Below are 18,981 nucleotides of genomic sequence, written 5' to 3'. Positions count from 1 at the left end.
GTGAGACTTGTGGTTTTTTCCAGTTCTGTTTGCATTAATGTGTCTGAAGAAATGAACGTTATGCTGATCGATTTATTTCCCCTGTTTGAAAGGTTGGAATGCACTGCTGTGTTAGCCTAGCAGTCCTTTTATTTACCAGCTGGGAGAATTAGGTGTGCGTTTTAATCCTGCAAGTGCGGCTAAGCCCGATATGCCTTCCTGAAAGTGGTGCTTAAAATAGGCTTCTTAAAAATTCTGGGTGGCTTGGGAGGTGCAGACCATAGATCAATTTCCCATGTAGGCAGAGAGCTTTTCTTGCCTGCGGTAGGAAACATCCCAGTAGCACAAGTTTAGGGTAACTTCCTAATGTGTGTGTTAATTCAGGCTAGTTTGAGCATACTTGAATGTTTACTCCAGAACAGCTATGCTGGTTGGTCTGTATGGGCAAGCCCTGTGTTAGGACCAGCTCTGTCCTAACTGGTTTCTCTTTAAAAAGTGCAGAGATAGTGGAAATAAATGGCTTCCTTTGTGTCCTTTGAAATGAATGTAAATAACTGATAGTTCGCTTGATCTGGCATAGCACGGTGTCTTTTGCAAGAGCTCTTCCAACCTTCTTCTTCAGAGCAACCTTGCCAAATTCCCATGAGAATGTACAAATTAAGGGTGAGAATCAAATTGCCTGTTACTCTCCGGTAGGGTGTTGAAATTAAATAAGGTTACAGTTTTCAGTCATTCCCTTCCCATCACATTGACCTCCCACGACAGCTGGCTTGCTTCAAAACTCATGTGTGTGTCTTTTTTGATAGCAGCTCGTCTGATAGTGCTGTTTAGTTGAATTGGTTTAAAGGAAGAGGATTTTTTTTTTTTTTTAGAAGTTTTGTAGTTAGCTGGGTAGGTTGGGTTTTTGAAACTCACTTTTTAGGCAGAAGCAAAACATTCTTAACCTAAATATGGAATGGAGGCTTGCAAAGAGGAGATTAAAAGTCAGGCATGGCAAGATATAGATCGTTATGCTGTTGTGGAAGAGGAGATGGGTAGTTCTGTACTTGTTTTGGTGCATAGGCTGAACAGGTGGAGGATTTGGTGGTGGACCCTATTATTAAAGTTCTTTGACCACAATTGAAAAATAGGTATCTGTTTCACTTCTGTGCTGCCAAGCAGGAAACTTAATTTTAAGAGAGAGCTGCAGCACTTTCCAATCCCTTGCTGCTCTAATCTCTAAGTGTGAATAAATATGATTTCTGAAGCAGTCTACAGATACGCTTCTCTTCTAAAAAGCATGGTGTACTTGCAAAAAAATAAATAGCTTTGGAAATAGGTGCAACTTTCTATTCTAAGAACAGACCTTAAATCTCTACTAGTGCTGTCAAATCCACTTGCCTGCAAGTTGAGCAGACCGAGTGCTTATGCTCAACTTACTTGAATTCAATCATTCAAATTTAGTGCAAGGAAGTGTAAGGTACTCTTTATACTGGCCTAAGAAATTACCTGCCTGACTTTGCTCAGTACAGAGCACTTATTTCATTTGAAATAAGTTCACTCCCAGTTAATCTGATGCTGGACATTGCTGTAAAGGGAAGCAAGGAGTTACCTGTTCCAGGATTGATTTGTGTCCTGGCTCCTAATCTGCAGCAGGGAGCGAAAGAGCCACAAAGTCATTTTTGGAAAGAAGCTAGTGAACTGTCTCCACTGATCTCTTTTTTTCTTATTGACAAGTGTGTGGAGTTGTTTTTGTTGTTTGTTTTTTTTTTTATTATTCCTTTTTGACAATTTTCTTAGGTCTCTGCTCAAATGCTCTCTGGCACTTGCTCTTGGTGTTTTTCACAGACAGATCTCTGCAGGTATGGTCCTGAATCCAAAGCATTCTATTTCTAGCTTCCTGCCTGCTGGAGCTACAAAAATTCAACTTGAAAAGCCTTATGCTGTAATACTAATATTTCAAGATTGGCCCACTTTCTGCAAACCATTGTACATCTGTGTTCCTGGTGCCCTGGATGGCTTTGGAGGACAGCAGTTTCCCAATTGGAGTCCTCTTTATCTGGGGACTTTGAGTCATATGTTTTGATCTTATTTATATCTGTCTCCGCTATTATTTTATATTACGGATCAGAGCTTAATAACCTGTTGCAAAGAAATCACAATAACTGTGGGCAGCAGTTCTGAGCTCTTGTTTTCTGAATCACATGGCAGCCTTGAGAAAATTCCTATATTTCTTATTAAAATCGTTGCCAACTGGACCTTAAAAGATTTTTCTTTCCTAAAAACATTATCAGATTTAGCTTGATGACATTCTCTTCAGGTTCTGTTGGTCTTATATTGTCTGCTTTTACTAGTGGTATGTTTGGCTATATTTAGTGTGGACATAGGAGAAAAATGTCCATTTCTTTTCTAGTTGCTCTTCTTCCTCCAAAGAAAACCAAGCTCCAGCAGCCTGAAACATAAACCTCTTATGTTTGGGGGTGCAGGAAAGAATACCTAGACCTACTTACTCCTCTTTTGAGCATATAGAACCTCTTTTTGGATGCAGGTAGGACAGCAAGTAATTGATATCCCAAGGATCCAACGTTCTTCATTACTATTGTTCGTCTGAGGTTTTTTTTCTGTTATTAGGTCACTTGGTCTGAGGGGGTTTTTTTGTTATTAGGTCACTTATCTTTCTGGTGCAGCTTTAATCCAGGTTTGTAGGTGGCTTCTTTCCTGGTTCCTTTCAAGTTTTTTGAATTCTCATCCTGCTGAATCTGAGTCCAATCTTCCCCAAATAACTTTCATTTAATAAGTCTGAATGCTCACTTTTTAGTTTATCTAGCAGGTTGTCTGTCTCCTGGGCCTTTTTTTTCAATGTAATCCTGTAACTGCAGCATTATGAGAAACTGGATGAAACTACATAAATCCTTTCTGGATTATGAAAGGCACATAAAACTTTTTCTTGGAAAACAATATCATTTTCAAGGCTGCTTGGCTAATAAAAGGCACCTCCTCTGATCCTTTTGGGAAAATTTATATAAAGGGAAGGGTGTTGAGGAGGTCCAGTGTGGAGACTTTTTTTCTGTGTGAAGAGAGTGTGGGAATGGTAGGTGGGAAGGAATTTGCCACCAAGAAACAGAAGTCTTAGCATGCTATGCCTGCAGATTTGCTCCCTGAACAAAAATTGCATGTGGGGGTGGGGGTTGCCTCGTGACAAACTGTTTCTTGGCTGTGTGACAGCGCAGCACCCGCAGGTACTGCGCTGCCAAGAGCTTTGCTGGCCTTGCAGAGCTCCTGGGGGATGCACACTCGTTCCACTGGAGAGGAGCGGATGTGGGTTACTGCAGGCAGCCCTCCTGCTGGTATGCTGAGGGAGAGGCGCCAAGGGGAATGCATTGGGGAACAGCTCAGTTCTTCCTGGACTCTCTACTGTGAACTTCTTTTGGGGACCAGGAGTAGAGATGCTACTTGGAGAGCAGCAGTGCTCCTTCACCCTCTCCTGGGTGGGGAGCCCAGCTGGAGGCCCCATTCTGCTTCTAAGAGTAGAAATGTGTGGTTTGGGTGGCTGGCAAGGAGAGGAGTAAGTGAATTAAATGGGTTGGGCAGTAGAGGTTTGAGCCTGACCCCTGTGTTGGATATGATTCGTTGATTGCTTTTCAGCTGATTGTTCACAACTCTTGTCAACAAGCACAAGAAGTTGCCTTTTACTCCTTTGTATGCTAAGTTAGCAAATGCTTGCCTGCACTGAAGCTGATGGGAGTGAATTCCACCACAAGTGAGCCATGGTCCTATCTGCTTTCTCTGTGTCTGTAAAGGTTATCTGTAATAGGCACAGATGTAAACTTCAGGTCGGGCTGTGCAGCCAACAGCATTTCACGGCCAGTTTTGGTGTGGAATAGAATTGAGAGGCATAATGTCAACTTCTGAGCAAAGTCAGTAGCACAGGAAAATAATCAGGTAGTTTAACTGTTGTAGTGTTCTTCCAAAATCCTGATTTTTTTTTTTTATTTATTTTTTTTTTTTATTTTTTCTCTGCCAACATGAGGTTCTGAGGAGCAGAACACTTTCTCAGTGAACTTCAATTGACTCTGAGGGTGTAAGGACAATGACAGTGAATCCTTAGCAGTAGTTTGTGTCTGACAATGGCTGTGGCTGCTTAGAGAAAGTATTAGAAAAGAGCCAATTTATTTTGTCCCCCACGGAAGCTTACTGATCTCATCAGGCTGCGATTCAGGAAGTTCTGGAACTAAAGATACTGTCTTTATTAAATAGTCCTAGATGCTTATTTCTTTCTGTGAGCGTTGTGTAATCAAGACTGAACCTTTGTCAGCTCTTGCACATAGACAAACACCAACAGTGGGTGTCTCCTGTCAGTAGCTGTGTAGTGCTGGTGGCAGAGGTGGATCTAAAGGCACATTTCTGGTTGTCACTTCTGTATGAAGCCATCCAAAGGTAGGTTTTGTTTTGTCAGGCTGTGGTATCACTCTAGCTGGTAATTTAGGAAATGAGGGAGTGAGCCACCTCACACTTCATATATGTTGTGAGCCCAAGTCCCCTCCCTTTTTTATTGAAGGAATCATTACAGTGAGTGGGAGCATTGTGGGGGTTACTAAGCCACTTAACTTGGAGCATCAGTGCCACTAGACTGACAAGATCTGCTCATCTCCTGGTTTTGATTGGTGTCAGATTTTGTCTTGCTCTCTTGGATGGCAGACATTCTAGTGCACAGGAATTAAGACCTGGAGAATTCGAAGTCTCACTACTTCACCTCTTCTAAACACTTAGCAATGAGTGCTTAATAGTAAGAGTGATAAGTCAGTCTTACAGCTGCTAGTCACCACAAAGTAGGCAGAGAATGAAAGCAGTGGCCAAGCAGTGTGTTAAATGAGCCTATACACCGTCCAGCTGTGCTTTTTTTCAGTAATACTTAACAAGAGCTCACTTTTTCATTAGCTTATATGCCTCTACGGAGCTGTGGTGCAATTGGCAGTCTAGGTAGACCAATTGCACTTCTAGTATTGAGTCCCTTCCAATTTCACTAATGAAGCTTGTAGCAACAGAGGGTGTTCCAGGACCCTGAACCATACCCTGGTGAGTGTGACCTGGCATTCTTGTTGATTTGACGAGGTCCTGAAATACAGCCTACTAGATACAAATAGGAGTGTAAATACTTGGTGCTAATGAGCTACAGCCCACAGCACATGGCTAACAGTCCAGATCAGGTGGTTGATCCATTCTGGTTCCTACCAAGGTCACTGAGTCATTTCAAGACTATCAAATGATGAGATTTTTTTTCACTTTTCACCAGTGTATAATCATATAAATGAGATGCATAAATCTGTCATTAACCACCTTCTGGTGGAATCCACCTTTTCCCTTTGCCAAGAAACCAGCATGGCCCAATAGTTGCTGGTAGAAGAAGCTATGCTAGGAATAAACTAGGGCCAAGTGTGATGGTACAGGAAGCATCTGTGAGAAGGGCATGAAAAGTAAAGCTGATTAAAGAGCTATGAGGGGAAGAGATGACCTAGTCACCTCAGTGTAAGTGATCTTAAAGAGAGGTAGATGTAGAGAAGAGAAATGGATGGCCTGGAACAGGTGAAGTGTTCCTTTGGTGTTTTAAATAGCTGTGGAGTAAGGCAGTTCTCGTTCTGCAACAGTTATGAGTTGAGGCAGAGGAACTGAAGTCTATAGAAAGATTTCCTATAGCTTCTTAAAAAAGCCAAAACCAAACCCCAACAAAAAACCCACTAATATGACTCCAGGACATGCAGCCATACAGTGTCTTTCACAAAGTGGACTTTGAGGAATCAGGTCCCTATCTGACACTCCAACTTGGAACACAAAGTTGCAATATCAGTAGAAGAGATGGCAGTGAGATCCATCATGCTTGGAGAGGAACTGAATGCTCTTTTGGCTTGCCACTGGAGTTGCACGTACCAGATGTGCTCAGCGTAGTGGTCAGCTCAGCTTATCTTTCCATTCCTGCTTCCCAATAACAAAGAGGCTTTGATTCCTTAAAAATTGTCTCCATTAACTTTCCTTTTTTGTCCTCCTTTACTCAAAAGTGCTTTCTTCCCTATTTGTGGCTTTGTCTGTAGTAGCTTTACACTTTGGAGAGTTTTAAGTAGGGGCCCTTGGGGACCTTTGATCCCATGTTCTTGTGTTTTCTGTTAAAATTACCAGGATGTCTTCCAGAGTTTTGGTAGACAGACAGTCTTCACTGAAGTGAAGAATAACTTTCAGGATTTTCCACACTTCCATGCACCTATGGGATGCCATATGGGCTGTCTGCCTTTGAGGACTGTGTTGTTGTAGTACACAACCAGAGGTGCCAGAGATGTTTCATTGTCTGGATTGGCTGGCATGTTGGAAATTGGGATTCTTACATGGGTGTTTGTGGTTATTTTTGTGATTTAAAGATGTGACTCAGACTTGCTCTTCACCTACTAGTGATAATATCTGCTTGAGAGGACGAGTAAAAGAATACTAGAAAAGTAACTTGTCTTGTAAACAACTTGTCATGAAATATCCAAGCCCCATTAAACAGAAACCTCAAACTAAGAAAGCTTGTGTGGCTGAGACTTAATTCTGTCTCTTTATATTGAAGCATTTTGCTTGAAAATTGTTTGGTATAATAATTTCAGTGTTTATGGTGCAACAGCCCTTCTCATCAAGGAATACTTTGGAGGACAGTGTGATGACTGTCAATCTGGGAGCTGAAACCTCATGATTGTGGAGGCCGTAACACTTTACAAGTTAACACAACTCTGCTGCAGTTATTAATTAACCGAGCAAGAGCTTTGCTCCAGCCAAAGGTACAGGGGCTGGAAGATGAGATGAGCACATACTTTTAGTGCAAAAGGACTGTATAGTTATGTTTTCTGTAGTGCTTTCTGTTGGGATCGCACTATTCTTTCGCTGTCAGCCCTAAAAGGATCTACTCTTCAAATGAAGGTGGTTTTGCACCGTTGCTCTCTGCAGGGTGAACTGTGCCATCAGGACCAGGCTTCTGCTTCTTTGAGATTCTTTCCCACAGCAAGTGTGAATGAAAGTTGTGGTTTTTTAATAGTGAGGTTTTTTACAGTGATATAATCTTCTATACTGATATGATAGAGCCATTTGTGACAGTTGATCTTTGTGGAGGTGGACAAGGCTTTATTTTCATCATTTGTTCATGGGAAATTAGGGCAACAGAAATGCTGATTCTGCCTTAGTTGGATACTCTGCTGCCAGCAAACAATTTTAAGAAGGATCTTACCATTTCTGGTTGCCTTCCAGGACTCCACCTCCGGATTTCAGAAGATTGTCCTACCTACCCTTTGCACTGGGGTGTTCAAAGGGCAGCCCGTGGCTGAAAGGGAGCCTGTAGGACCACTTTCCATGCAGCAGTTACGTGAGGACAAGGACGATCAGTTGCCTGGTTTTACTGCTTGTGAATTGCTTGTCAGCTATTTCTAGATTCCTACCAAAAGGAAGAAAATCTGCCGGTGTGAACTTGTTCTTGATAAAAATTTACAATCTGGCATTGAAAGTAGGTGTGTCTGTGGGTTTTAGGCAAGTTGCAAGCTTAGTTCTTCCTATCTTGCCTGGGACATCTTTCCATTGGAAGCAAGCACAGCTCTCACAGTTACAATTCCCGTACACAACAAGTGCAGACATGGACCTTCGGCTGATATTACAGGGCATCTAGTAAAGAGGCTTCAGTTAAATTTTATACTGTTTAAGGTAGGCTGAAATTGTGAATTAGAGTTAATCAGTAACTCTAACTTGAACTACAAGGGACATCACTAAGTTTCTGGTACAAGATGGATAAATTAGGTGATATCTTTTGCTATGTGAATTTGTGTGGTTTTTTCCCCCTTCTGTGTAACTGAGGTGTGTGAACAGATAAAGCTTTTTGACTTTCAGCTCTTATTGTAGTGTTTTGACACAGTGTGTGGGGAGTGAGGGAAGGAGCATCTCTCAAGATACCTTGAAGACTTGCTGCCTAGGTCTTCCTCTTCCTCCAGCAGAGGAGAGGAACAAGGGATGCCTCACTTGAAGCTGGGGCAATGGGCCTGTGAGTAGCTTACTATGAACTACATGGTTGTAGAGGTTTGGGAGCAATCTGGTCTTCTTGTGTGCTGGTTCCTTACCCTCATGGGGAATAGTTTTTATATCCTTGCCTGGAGCCTTTTGGAATGGTTAGGCTTGAAAACACTAATTTCAAAACCTCAAATTTCAAGAACTTCACACTGCTCACGGAGTATTTTTTCTTTTCTTAGTGTTGAAGAATTGCTTGTGCTATGTTCATGGGATTTCCTACAGAAGTCAAAATCACTGTCTTTTCTCTCTTAATAAAAATACTGTACAGTGTACTTCAGACTCAATGCCAGCTATTAAAAGTTTGAGAGTGCTCACTTGCAAGGAAAATGGGAGACTTACTAGTATCATATGTAGAGGAAAACCAGGGTTTTTTTCCTTCTGTAGTAGTGTATTTGTGTTTTCCTGTGATCCTTGCAGAGATCACAGCATGCTTAACGCTCTCTTCCCTTTCCATATGATGAAGCCAGCCTCTCTATCATAATCAGGACTGACAGTTTTGTAGGTCTTTCTGTTCATTTGAGAAAGGCCCAGAGGGGGTTTACAACCACTAATGTGAAACTCTTTACCAGTAGCTCACTAGTTTAATTTAGCATCTCACTGTTTTAATTCAGCTTGTGTTATCTGAAGGCTCCCAAGGAGATCCTGGAAATGGAGAAGTTGCACAGTTCACCCTGTAGGCAGTCTTGGTGGGGGGTGAAGCTCCCAGTGTGGGAATGCCCTGAGGTTAGAGCTTGAGGAAGGCAGCTGGGGCAGTGAAAAAAAACTTAATTACCTACTAGATGCAGTCTCCAAGAACTACAGCAGTCTGTTGCTCGATGCCAATCATAGGGTTGAACCTCTGAGTGCATTTGTAGAGCCAACATGCAAGCAAATAGAGTAGCTTTCTTTTTTCCTGCTTTCTTCAATGCCCCTGGGGTTAAGGGTGGGGATGAAGGTTTCCCTGTACTGTGTGATGCACCACAGATGGGAATCCCAATCTCTTCTCTCTGCGCGGGCATGCTTGCTGTGCATAGGATGAGAGGTCTTCCAGGAGAGCTGTGATGTCAATGGCTCTATTCTGTTAGTGTGGGTTTTTTTTTTTTTCTTTCCAGAGCAGCTGTTTTGAATTTTCCAGTTTTTACTGTAATCTTTGAACAAGCTTTATTTTATTATGAGAGAGACACTGTGGAAGCGTGGGGGGTGGAGTGAAGACATGCATACATTTGAATGTCGAGGTCATTTTCATTTCTGATTACTGGCCTGAAAACCATGTATAAACTTGCTTCTTGCCTGCTGTTTGAACATGGTCCAGTGGTAAGAGGCTTTAATACATTTCTTCTTTGCAAATCATCAACCTCACATCTTCCAGTAAAGGAAAGAATTTGAGAGTATAGCTTCCAAGAGTAATAGCCGTCTCAACCCTATGCAATGCACAGGCTCCAACCAAAAACTTCCAAGGAAAATACTCAGAAAAGGGGAAGTTGTCTAGCTGTATCCCTGATGGTGTTTCATTTAAACTATTTGGCTTTGCAGAGAGATCAGTGCACTCTTTTTTTCAAATAGACATGGAGCCATCCTGGAACTAATAACTATGTGGGCTATCTTAATCCAAGCATAGCGTAGAGAAATTAAGAAAATGTCTCTTACTTCCCCAGTTTATATTGATGATGCTCTGTAGTTTGCCATTGTTCCCACTATCCAATTAATCCCTAGATGAAAACATGCTTGGAAGTGTTGGAGGCTGCTTCCAGGTACCCTACTTTCTGCTTACATCTACCTCCTGATCAGAAGAAAGAGCTGAGTGCCTTGAGCAGTGTTTGAAAGGTTTAAAGGCGGATGCTGAGTGAAGAGCTACCATGAGGATGCTGGTAGGTTTGGGGATTTGGGCGGTATCTGGGTCTGCATCTGTTTCCTTTGAAAAACACTAGAACAGCAATGTCCTGCCAGTTTTTAGAGAGAATATTTAGGAGGGAATTAAGTACTTTAAACCTCTTTCAACAAATGAGGTTATCATAACTATCCTCTCCAGAGCTGCAGTTAGTAGTTGTGACAAAGAATGAGTGTGTACTGTGATTAAACATGTACTCCCATAGTTAGAGACAGTATGCTGTTTCTGGGAGCAAGAACTCTTGCTGTGGTAATGCTTGTGAATAATTCTAACAAAAGGAATTCTCATCTCTCCATGTTTTCTGTAGCTTTGAGGATGATTGGGACATAAAAAACCCTGAAGATATGACTAGATGAAAAAATCCTTGCAGATAGGAACAGATTTTTTTTTTTAACCTTGTAAAACTGAGTTTAAAGCATATAGGAGACTTAATTTTCCTATTCCTGTATTTTTTATGGAAAAGTGACCCAAGGAAATCAAGGGCATAACTGCTTCAAGTGAATTGAGAGTTGGGCAAGGATAAAGTGTTGGGTTTTATCTTTTGGATTTCCTAGAGCTGTCCAACGTTGCAGTTGACTGTGATGCCTTCTCCTTGTGCTTCACTTACTTTGCTCTATAATGCGGACTTGTTTTTGTCCCTTTTCCATATATCAACTGAAAGGTTTTCTGGGAGCTGGTATGTTTCAGCTTTTCTACTGTAATTTAGGTTCTATAATAGCAGTTTGGTTTAATGTTCATCTAACAGCTTCCTTGCAACTTGATTCCAACTTTCTTTAAACTGACAGTCCTTCCAGTGACTCAGATTTTGTTTCTCTTGCCCTGAGTTCCTTGGCTTTATTCAGCATTTTCATTCTCCTTTTTCAGATCAATGTGTAGTTCTCCTGGCACTGTTTGTTGGCAGAAGGTGGGGAAAACCAGAGAGAGTCTAGGAGACAGTGGCAACAGATAAGATGAGGCCATTCCACTAGGCAAGTGTGTGGAGACACAGCTGAGGTGAATGGTACATGGTTAATGCTCTGTTTTGTGAAGCTTTATGTCTACAAAAATTGCTGCTGTAAAGTTCATTGTTGGGTGCTTTCTAACCTCTTGCTGACACAGAGGGTTTTAATCTGTTGTTTTTTCCTTATGGTGTCAGAGGTGCCATTTACCCTTTTATCCTGTGCTGCTTGGCATTTGTTTTCAAATGGTTTTAAGGTAATGTCCAGTTTAGGATTAATTATGTACTAAATATTTTTCTGTTTTTCTGGGCTGAAAATCTAGTAAGCAAGTCTTTAGTGGCATAGCTGTTAGTGCTTAAATTCCTAGTCTCAAGGGATATGTGGGTAACTGTCCTTTTTCATGTCAGTGACAAGGTGGTAACCAAAGTATAATTAAATACCTTGGCTCCCCCATGAGCCAGAAAGTCCTGAGCTCTTATTCCTGGTGCCACTGGAAGGTTGCTCTTACACCACGGACAGGTCATGTACACCAGAGGGTAACACTTCAGTGTTCTTCATTGCAATCCATTCCAAGGAGCCTTAAGCAAACTGGCTAAGAGGAATGCAGCAACACAAATCAAGTCTGTTTTCACTATTGGTGAATCCCATTCATTTCGGATGAAAAGATTGGCTTAGTTGGGCTCTTTCCCTTATTCCATATGTGGTGATGTGATATGGGGATAGCTCAGCCTACCAGCCTTCTATTTGTCAACAGTTAAGGGGGTTTGCAAGGTTTGTCTGTGTGACAGTCTAACCCTGCCCTGAGGTGGTGCAGTGTGTGTATGCCACTGAGTCTGTCCTGTGTTTTTTGAGTGTATTGGCAGAGACTGAGTTCTGCCACTGCTTTGATGCCTGTGCACATCAGGTTCTAGGCTGGACTTGCCTCTGTGACACACAGAATTGTCACAGAACCCGTGTCCTGATGATACTATTATCACTATGTCTCTTGATGCTTCTGTTAATGACTGATGTCTGATTAAAGTGTCTGTTACTGCAGAATGTTGGCGTTGACTCATAATCCAGCATGAAGTTGTGCCCTTGTGGTCATAATGACTTGTCTAGCTCCATCTTGGCTCTTTATTGTTTTCTTTGACATAGGAGATAGGAACAGTATGGAAGAGCTGAGAATTTTCCTGCTTGTCCCATTCAGAAAATGGATGTGACTGGGACAGCGAAGGCATGATTTGTTTTCTCATTCCTCTCCCAGGGGTTAGGCTTGCGCAGGGAAGGGGTGGACAAGGGACTAGTTCATTCTTTTTGCCATGACTGACTGAATGAAAAGGTGAATGAATGGTATTCTTCAGTAAAGTGTCAATTCAGAAGTCTCATTGGAAAAGTTGCTACCAGAAGTGATAGAAGGAGATTTCTAGTTTTAGATTAAATTATTTTTCCTTAATTTTTAATCCCTTTGTGTTGGACAAGGAGCCAAAGGGAGTGATGGTAGGACTAGGCAGGACGACCTTTGCAGACTGTAAGGAGGAGATTGGGAGTGTTGCAACCTTTGAGTTGTTAACCTTTTGAAGTGGCATGGGGTAGATAGATGTCTCATTACCCTCGCCTCAACACAGGCACGTTTTATCTGTGACATACCAAGCAAATTGCCTTTTGCCTCAGAGATGGTGAAGGGCTGTTAAACCTGTTTGGCTTCGAGGCAGTCATTCTGTGGATTCTCTTTATCTGCACTGTGAGGGTCAGAAGGCCTGCAGAAGCCACCCTCCTCTTCCCAGGTCTCATGTCTGCTCTACAGGACCAGCACTTAAGGCAAAAGCTTCTGTGTTGAATGAGGGGATTTTAGTAAGTGCTTACAAAAATAGTAGTAGACTGTCCCTCCAGGGCCAGGTAAGGGAGCTGCAATGCTTGTGGAGAAATCTGCAGCCACAATTGAATAAGCCAGTGATTGCTGTGCTTGAGTATGATGTTTGAAGATCTTATTAGAGAAAATGGAACATTAAGCTAGGTCTGATTTTAATTTTGATACTAAATTTTGAAGGCCAGTTGTCATGTGCTTCTTATTTTCCCTATCAGAATAAACTATTTTTAACATAAATGACTGGCTGCATTGTTGTCTGTCAAAATGCTGGCTTCAGCATGAAGAAACAATTGATCTGTACCCATACATGATTTATGTACCCATAAATGCATTTTTGGCAGTGATCATGTTTCTTAGTACATCACACATCTGTAGCAGGTGACAGTAATGCAGAACAAAGCTATGAGCATTTCTGTTTGCTTCTCTTTTTCTTTTTTCTTCCAGCTATTACAAACTCCTGTGAGATTGCTGAGACAAGCCTCGGTATTGGAGGTGGTTGAGCAGAATCCAGAAGCCCTGTAAAGAGAGGGAAAGTGAGAGAACTCCACTTGTTCAGTGTATGGGAGAAGTTTAAAGCATAAAATAAAGAAAATGAAAACTATCCTAAAAAGAGTAAAATCTACTGATGGGAATAATCATTAAAGTATTTGACCTCCCTCTGCTGTTCCTGTCACAGCTAACACACTCCTGACTTGCAGTTTGTCCTTGCCTGTGTTTTTGGCATGTCTCAGTAATCCCTCTTATGTTATCAAAACAGGTGCCACATAGACACAAGCAAAGGAGTTTTCTTACTGTTCCACCAAAGGATATGACTCATTGTTGAAGGGATGGTTCATTTGGTGGAGCAACTAAACTAAAAGTATGGAAATTTTCAGGGTTTCCAGTGATAAGTCTTTCTTTCCTTTGGATATTTTCTGTGTTATGGATACAAGAAAACTTTTGACTGTGGACATTGGTCTATTAGGGATTGACATGTCATTAAGTTTAATTTATGTGAGCCTCATAATGCAGGTGACTGCTTGGTAGTGGAAGTTGAGCTAGATTTGAATCTGTAGAAGGTTATTGACTTGATCTTTTAATCTGTCAGCTCATTCTTCACTCCTCTTTTCTGTTTGGATGTTGTAGTATTGAGATGTTTTTGGAAAGAGTACTGGGAAAACTTGCAAACATTTTTCAAACAAAAGATGATTTGTCTTCATGGCTGGGAGGGTTCATTTGGACACTTGCTCTGAAATTTTTTTTTGTTTGGAAAACTGAAGTTCTTAGAAGTTAGATGGCCTTTGTTCTTTCCTCTGTCTCAGACATCTGTATCAGCTCTCTCACCGAGCTCTTTATCTTACTTGGCTTTTCTGTGGATGCCTGGAGGCCTTGGCTCACATTCTCAAGAGTGTCCACTGGTTCAAGAAGCCATCGCTGCTATCAAATTACCTTGACAGCTGTTGTCCCATTTCATATTTGCCATCCCCTCCCCCTGGCTCCCTTGTGATTTTTGGCAGAAGCTGTGGCTATTGAGCAATAAAACTTGGATCTGAGAATCCTGTTGCTGGTGGGAAAATGAGATGAGAGCATGCTAGTTAATGCCTTGCAACTTGACTTCTTGATGATGTACAATCAGTAGCATCTTTATTTAAAAACAAAACCTACCACTAGCTACCGTGTGGATTGAGTGGATGGTTTGTTTACTGTTCATCTGGAGTTGTGTGATAGGTGCTGGTCTCTTAAAATAGCACACTCTATACCAAGATGTTTATAACCAGAAAAGCTCTTGATTCTGACTCTTGATAAACGCCTAAGGACTGCAGAACAGCTTAGATGTTCGTGTTAATGAACGTGATCCATAAGGGCACAATCGACTTCGTCTTCATGTTACTTGTATCGATGATCCTGCCCCTGTGTAACCTGGAATAGAGCTCCTGTAGTGCTATTTAGTAGATATTAAAGATGACCCTATAAGAAGTAATTAGTCTTGCTTTGATTTGAATTAATAAAATGTAGATATTTGTAGCATTTGTGGACTCTTCTTTTGTGTGTGTTTGGGGATCAATTGCCAGTCTTTTAAATGAAACCATAAAACACTTTTGACAACTGACAGAAATGGTGATGATCTTGGGGCCAACCATCACAAGGGAGCTGCCATCTCTGTAAATCTCTCCTTTCAAGATGTTTTGGGTTTCTTTTGTCAGTTGTTTCAGAAGTTGGCTGATGCATGGCATGCTTTAATCTCTACTGATCATTCCTCTTGTCCCTGTTGGAACATGTCAGCAACTAAATTTTGTGTAACATACTGGCAAACTAGGAAGGAAGGAAGGAGCAGATCTTAATTGGAAAGATGACTGACAGAAAACAATTAATGTATCCGGAACACTCAGTTGTGAGGAACGCATATAGGAAAAACATAAAAAAAATTCTTTTGCTTGCAATGTGTATGATTTACTAGCTGATAACATCAGTGTGAAATGTAAAGCTTGTAAAAGGCTGGATCAAACCAGCCTTAGTGCTTGTTTTACAGCTCCTAAATTACTGTTCCAAAGTGTGAAGACCAGACTCCTCCTGAAACACGTGCTGCCCTGTTCTGTATGTGTCTGTGGAGAAGGGCACTTTAAGAAGTCGGTGGATGGTTCTGCTGTGTATGGAGTGAAATCATGAGTTCAGTGGCTGTAAATTTGAGGGCTGGGGCCTTGGGGTTCCATAATGGTTGGAGTGAGTGGCTCGTGGCACATGATGTGGTCTTAGCATCTCATGTGCTGTGGAGTCCTTCTGGGTCCGAAGAATGGCTGTGGATACAGGGTGTTCAGCTGTGAAGTCAAGGGGGGAAAACTCAGAAAGCATGGGATCAAAGAGGATGTCCTCTGACTTTAGGAAATCACAGCTACATCGATATTACCCCTGGAAAAGAAATAGAAGTAAAATAAGAGAATGGATTATATCTAGGTGAAAAAGCACGAAGCTGTAATGTTTGAGTTGCAGGGTGGGATGCACATGTTTTCTGTTGACATGTGGGGAAATAACATTTTACTGACTTCTCCCCTCCCCCCAAATGAAAACAAACACTCTTAAGGCCTCAGTTTGGTTCAAAACTTGGTTTAAGCTTTCTTGTTTGTTGTTTGGGGGGGGGTGTTGTTGTTTTCTTTTTTTTCTTTTTTTTTTTTTTTAAGGAAAAAGGTGGCAAATTTTCTGCCCTGTCCCCACATCCCTTGCTATCCTGGCATGTAGCATGGGTTTAAACAAGGTGCTCCTTGGCCTGCTCTCTCCATGGAGATTGCAGAAAGCGCTGGAAGGCTTGAGCTTCCTGCGATCCCTGGCATGTCTTCCCTTACGCAGCTACGGTTATTGTAGCAGTAGGGGACTTGTTAGTTTTCCAACTGCAGTTCCCAGCAAACGTGTCCGCTCTGCGGTGTAGACTCCTGCATGTTCGGTGTTAAAATAGTTCTATAGCTTTCAGGCATCTTGCATTTCAAATAAGGGTGGAGAAGCAAGTGTTGGCCTTTAAGGCAGGGGTTTCAAAGCTTTCTGATATCAAAGGCTATGTTGACAACTTGGCAAGCGCTTCTGGGCCCAAGTGTGTTAGATCTTTAGGATAGGGGCTGACTTGCTGCAGGCATTGGGAAGGATGTTTTGCATTGTTTAAATGTATTGTCACATGTGTTATGTCCTTTCTCTGCAGTGTGGCTGCTGAAATGTCTCCTGCTTTCGTACTAGGCCTGGCTCACTTTCCTGTCAGCCAGAGAAGGGGTTAATTTGCTGTTACAGTCAGTTTGTCTTTTGCTGTCCAGTCTCTTCTGCCTAAACCTGCTCTGGTGGAGAATCCCATCTCCTGACCCCTCAGCTGTAGCAGCTCACGAAGTGGCGGGGGAGGGTGGAAGGGAGCATTTGAGGAAAGTGTTAATCTCTGCTGGCAGGTTACAGGGTGGGAGGAAGCATCTCAACCGTGAGCCCTTTGCAGCCCTCTCCTGGGTGTCGGAAGCAGGTAGGGTCCTGCAAACTTAGGAAAGCAGCCGGTTCTGGCAGGGCAGAGCCTGTCTATCCTGGTCAAGGTCTCAGAGGTCTTACCAGGTTACTTGCTGCTTGTTGACTGTTTGAAATACCAGCATGTGTCGCTTCCGCTCTGCTCTCACGCTTCCCAGCCTCGCTGAGCTGCTGCTCTGCCTCCTTGCGTTGGGTGCTTCAGCTGCGTTGGTTTGCTGTGGTATCTGAGCATCTTTGGGTGCTAAACAAACACCTTACCAGTGCTTCATGAACTGTGCTTGCATCTATAAGAAGGTTTATTTTCAATTTCTGTGTGAGGCAAGAGAAGTGCGAAGGACAGTGCTACAACACTGTGCAGAAAGATAAATGCAGTGCATAGAGATGTACCAGAACTTCTCTTAATATCAGCCCTGTTGCAGCCAGTGTAGCTATGAGGTGTGGAGTGCAACCAGGCTAATTGTTTGGATCCTTGTCTGGCTTGTGGATAGAGCATTGAGCTCTGGCTGCATGGCTGGCTGGCATGCTGGAAGGAGCAAAGCTGGCACGGATGTTTCAGCTTTTAAATGCAGTCACAGGTTTTGGTCTGAGGTAGAAGCGTACTTTAAGAGCTACATTGTTTTGCACGAAAGACTAAACAACAAATCCGTAGCAGTCTGGAGGAGAAGCCAGTTCTCCTAACTCCTGATCATGTGCTTTCACCACAAAGACCCTGTTTCTTCTTTTACTTAACTGAAGAATTCCATTAGATCAAAAGCTAGTTAAGGAAAATAGAGCCCCATGTGGTCCTGTGTGGTTACTTAGGCAAGTGCTATTTTTAGGAATCCGAATTGAGTAAGCCCTGGCTCTTGCTGCTGTTAAAATCCATGGAAGGAAAATTAAAAGGTCTACCTTCATCTCAGCTGCATGTAGGCCACTAGGCTCCAGCCATCCCTTTTTTTTTTTCTTTTTCCCTCACTTGTGCCTCCCCCAGCATATTTGCTGCCTTGCGGGGATTTTTGCCTTTCCAAATGAGAGTTAATCAGTTCCTTGGGCGTGGGAGATTTGGAATAAGGCAGGTAGGAAGTAACGAGTTGTTTCCAAGTTGTTCCCGTTGTTAATGAGCTCTTGCCCTCCAGTCCTAGGGTTCAGCCTAATTCTACTCAACTTCTCACTTTAGTTTCTGTGGCCCAGTTCCATTGGTCTGTAGGTGTTTATCTCCTTATCAAGAACAGGGAGCCCAGGCTTGCAAAATGTGACTTGTTTGCAGCACTCTCGCCGTGGTGCTGCTGAAGGAAATTTCTTGATCACAGTTTTATATACAGTCCTGCTTGACCTGCTTTGTAGGAGCATTTGGGGTGGTGGGCAATGATAGAAGACAGACAGTTTGGTCTTGAATAAAAATGTAAGAGTACAGTTCCTTTTCTGAAAACAGTTGGCTGACATGATCAGATTCCTCTCCATGACTTCATGCCCCAGCTTGCAACATGGTTATTTTTGTGAGTATTTTTCTGAGCAGAAAAGCAGAGGGGTAAGGTGGAGAGCGTGGCAGGAAAAGAAGCTAAATGCTGAGGAGGCTTTGGTAGCATGGCTCCATGGAAAGCCTGCTGACTCTTTTTGAACTGGCTGAAAAGACTGAGAACTGTAAGCATTGCTGTGTTTGATTCATGCTGTTTGCACAAATTACTTTTCCATAATTTTTTAATTAAAAAAATGTGAGGAAAACACTGTCACAATTCTAATACCCTTTGTAATGGCCTGGAAATTTAGCCGAAAGACTTGATTGAGAAGTGAGTGCAAACAGTGTTTTGAGTTTGAAAAGACCCTGTGTTGGCTGATAATTTTCTTCAGGTTGCATGATCTCTACTTGGAGAACCCTTTGTTTGAAAACAACAGCAGTAACAACAAAAAAGCTCCTGAAATCTTGTGTCAGGGCTAAATTTGCTGCATTACTGGCCTGTATGGAGAAGACATAGGAATATTCTGCGAAAAATTTGAGATCCTTTTAAATGCTGAGCTAGTAGCTGGTGACCTTTTAAGGCTGGCTGACATTAGCCACTTGCTAATGTTTCATGTCAGGATGGGAAATTAGTCAGGGATAATAGTTGTCTGTGCTGGTATAAATGCAGTTAGATGGACAAAGATTTCATAATATTTCATTTTTTTCCGTTAAGAGATCTGGATTGAGTTTGACCAGCAAAAGAGTGATCTTACTGATACAAAGTGCATGTTCCCTTGGGAGCCCTAGGTATGTCTGACGTGTGCAGAACCCGCAGGTGACTTAAACTGAAGCAATGCCCGAAAACAATAATAGGAAAGTATTAGTCTAGGGATAGTTGAGGATCAAAACATCC

At 42.2% G+C, this 18,981-nt stretch overlaps 1 protein-coding gene and 1 long non-coding RNA gene across 2 annotated transcripts in view; both read left to right on the top strand.

Moving 5' to 3' along the window:
- Positions 1-18,981, top strand: part of CNNM2 (cyclin and CBS domain divalent metal cation transport mediator 2) — a 119,578-nt gene that overhangs the window by 3,209 nt on the left and 97,388 nt on the right. The gene's annotated exons all lie outside the window — the stretch shown is intronic.
- On the top strand, positions 10,787-14,687 carry LOC116790074. The gene is made up of 2 exons (XR_004358249.1): positions 10,787-10,891; positions 13,130-14,687. It is a non-coding gene; the product is annotated as an uncharacterized LOC116790074 (long non-coding RNA).

The sequence above is a fragment of the Chiroxiphia lanceolata genome, chromosome 8 (genome assembly GCF_009829145.1).
Source record: "Chiroxiphia lanceolata isolate bChiLan1 chromosome 8, bChiLan1.pri, whole genome shotgun sequence".
Classification (NCBI taxonomy): domain Eukaryota; kingdom Metazoa; phylum Chordata; class Aves; order Passeriformes; family Pipridae; genus Chiroxiphia; species Chiroxiphia lanceolata.
Note: the sequence above shows the minus strand (reverse complement) of the source record. Positions and strands in the feature narration are given on the sequence as shown.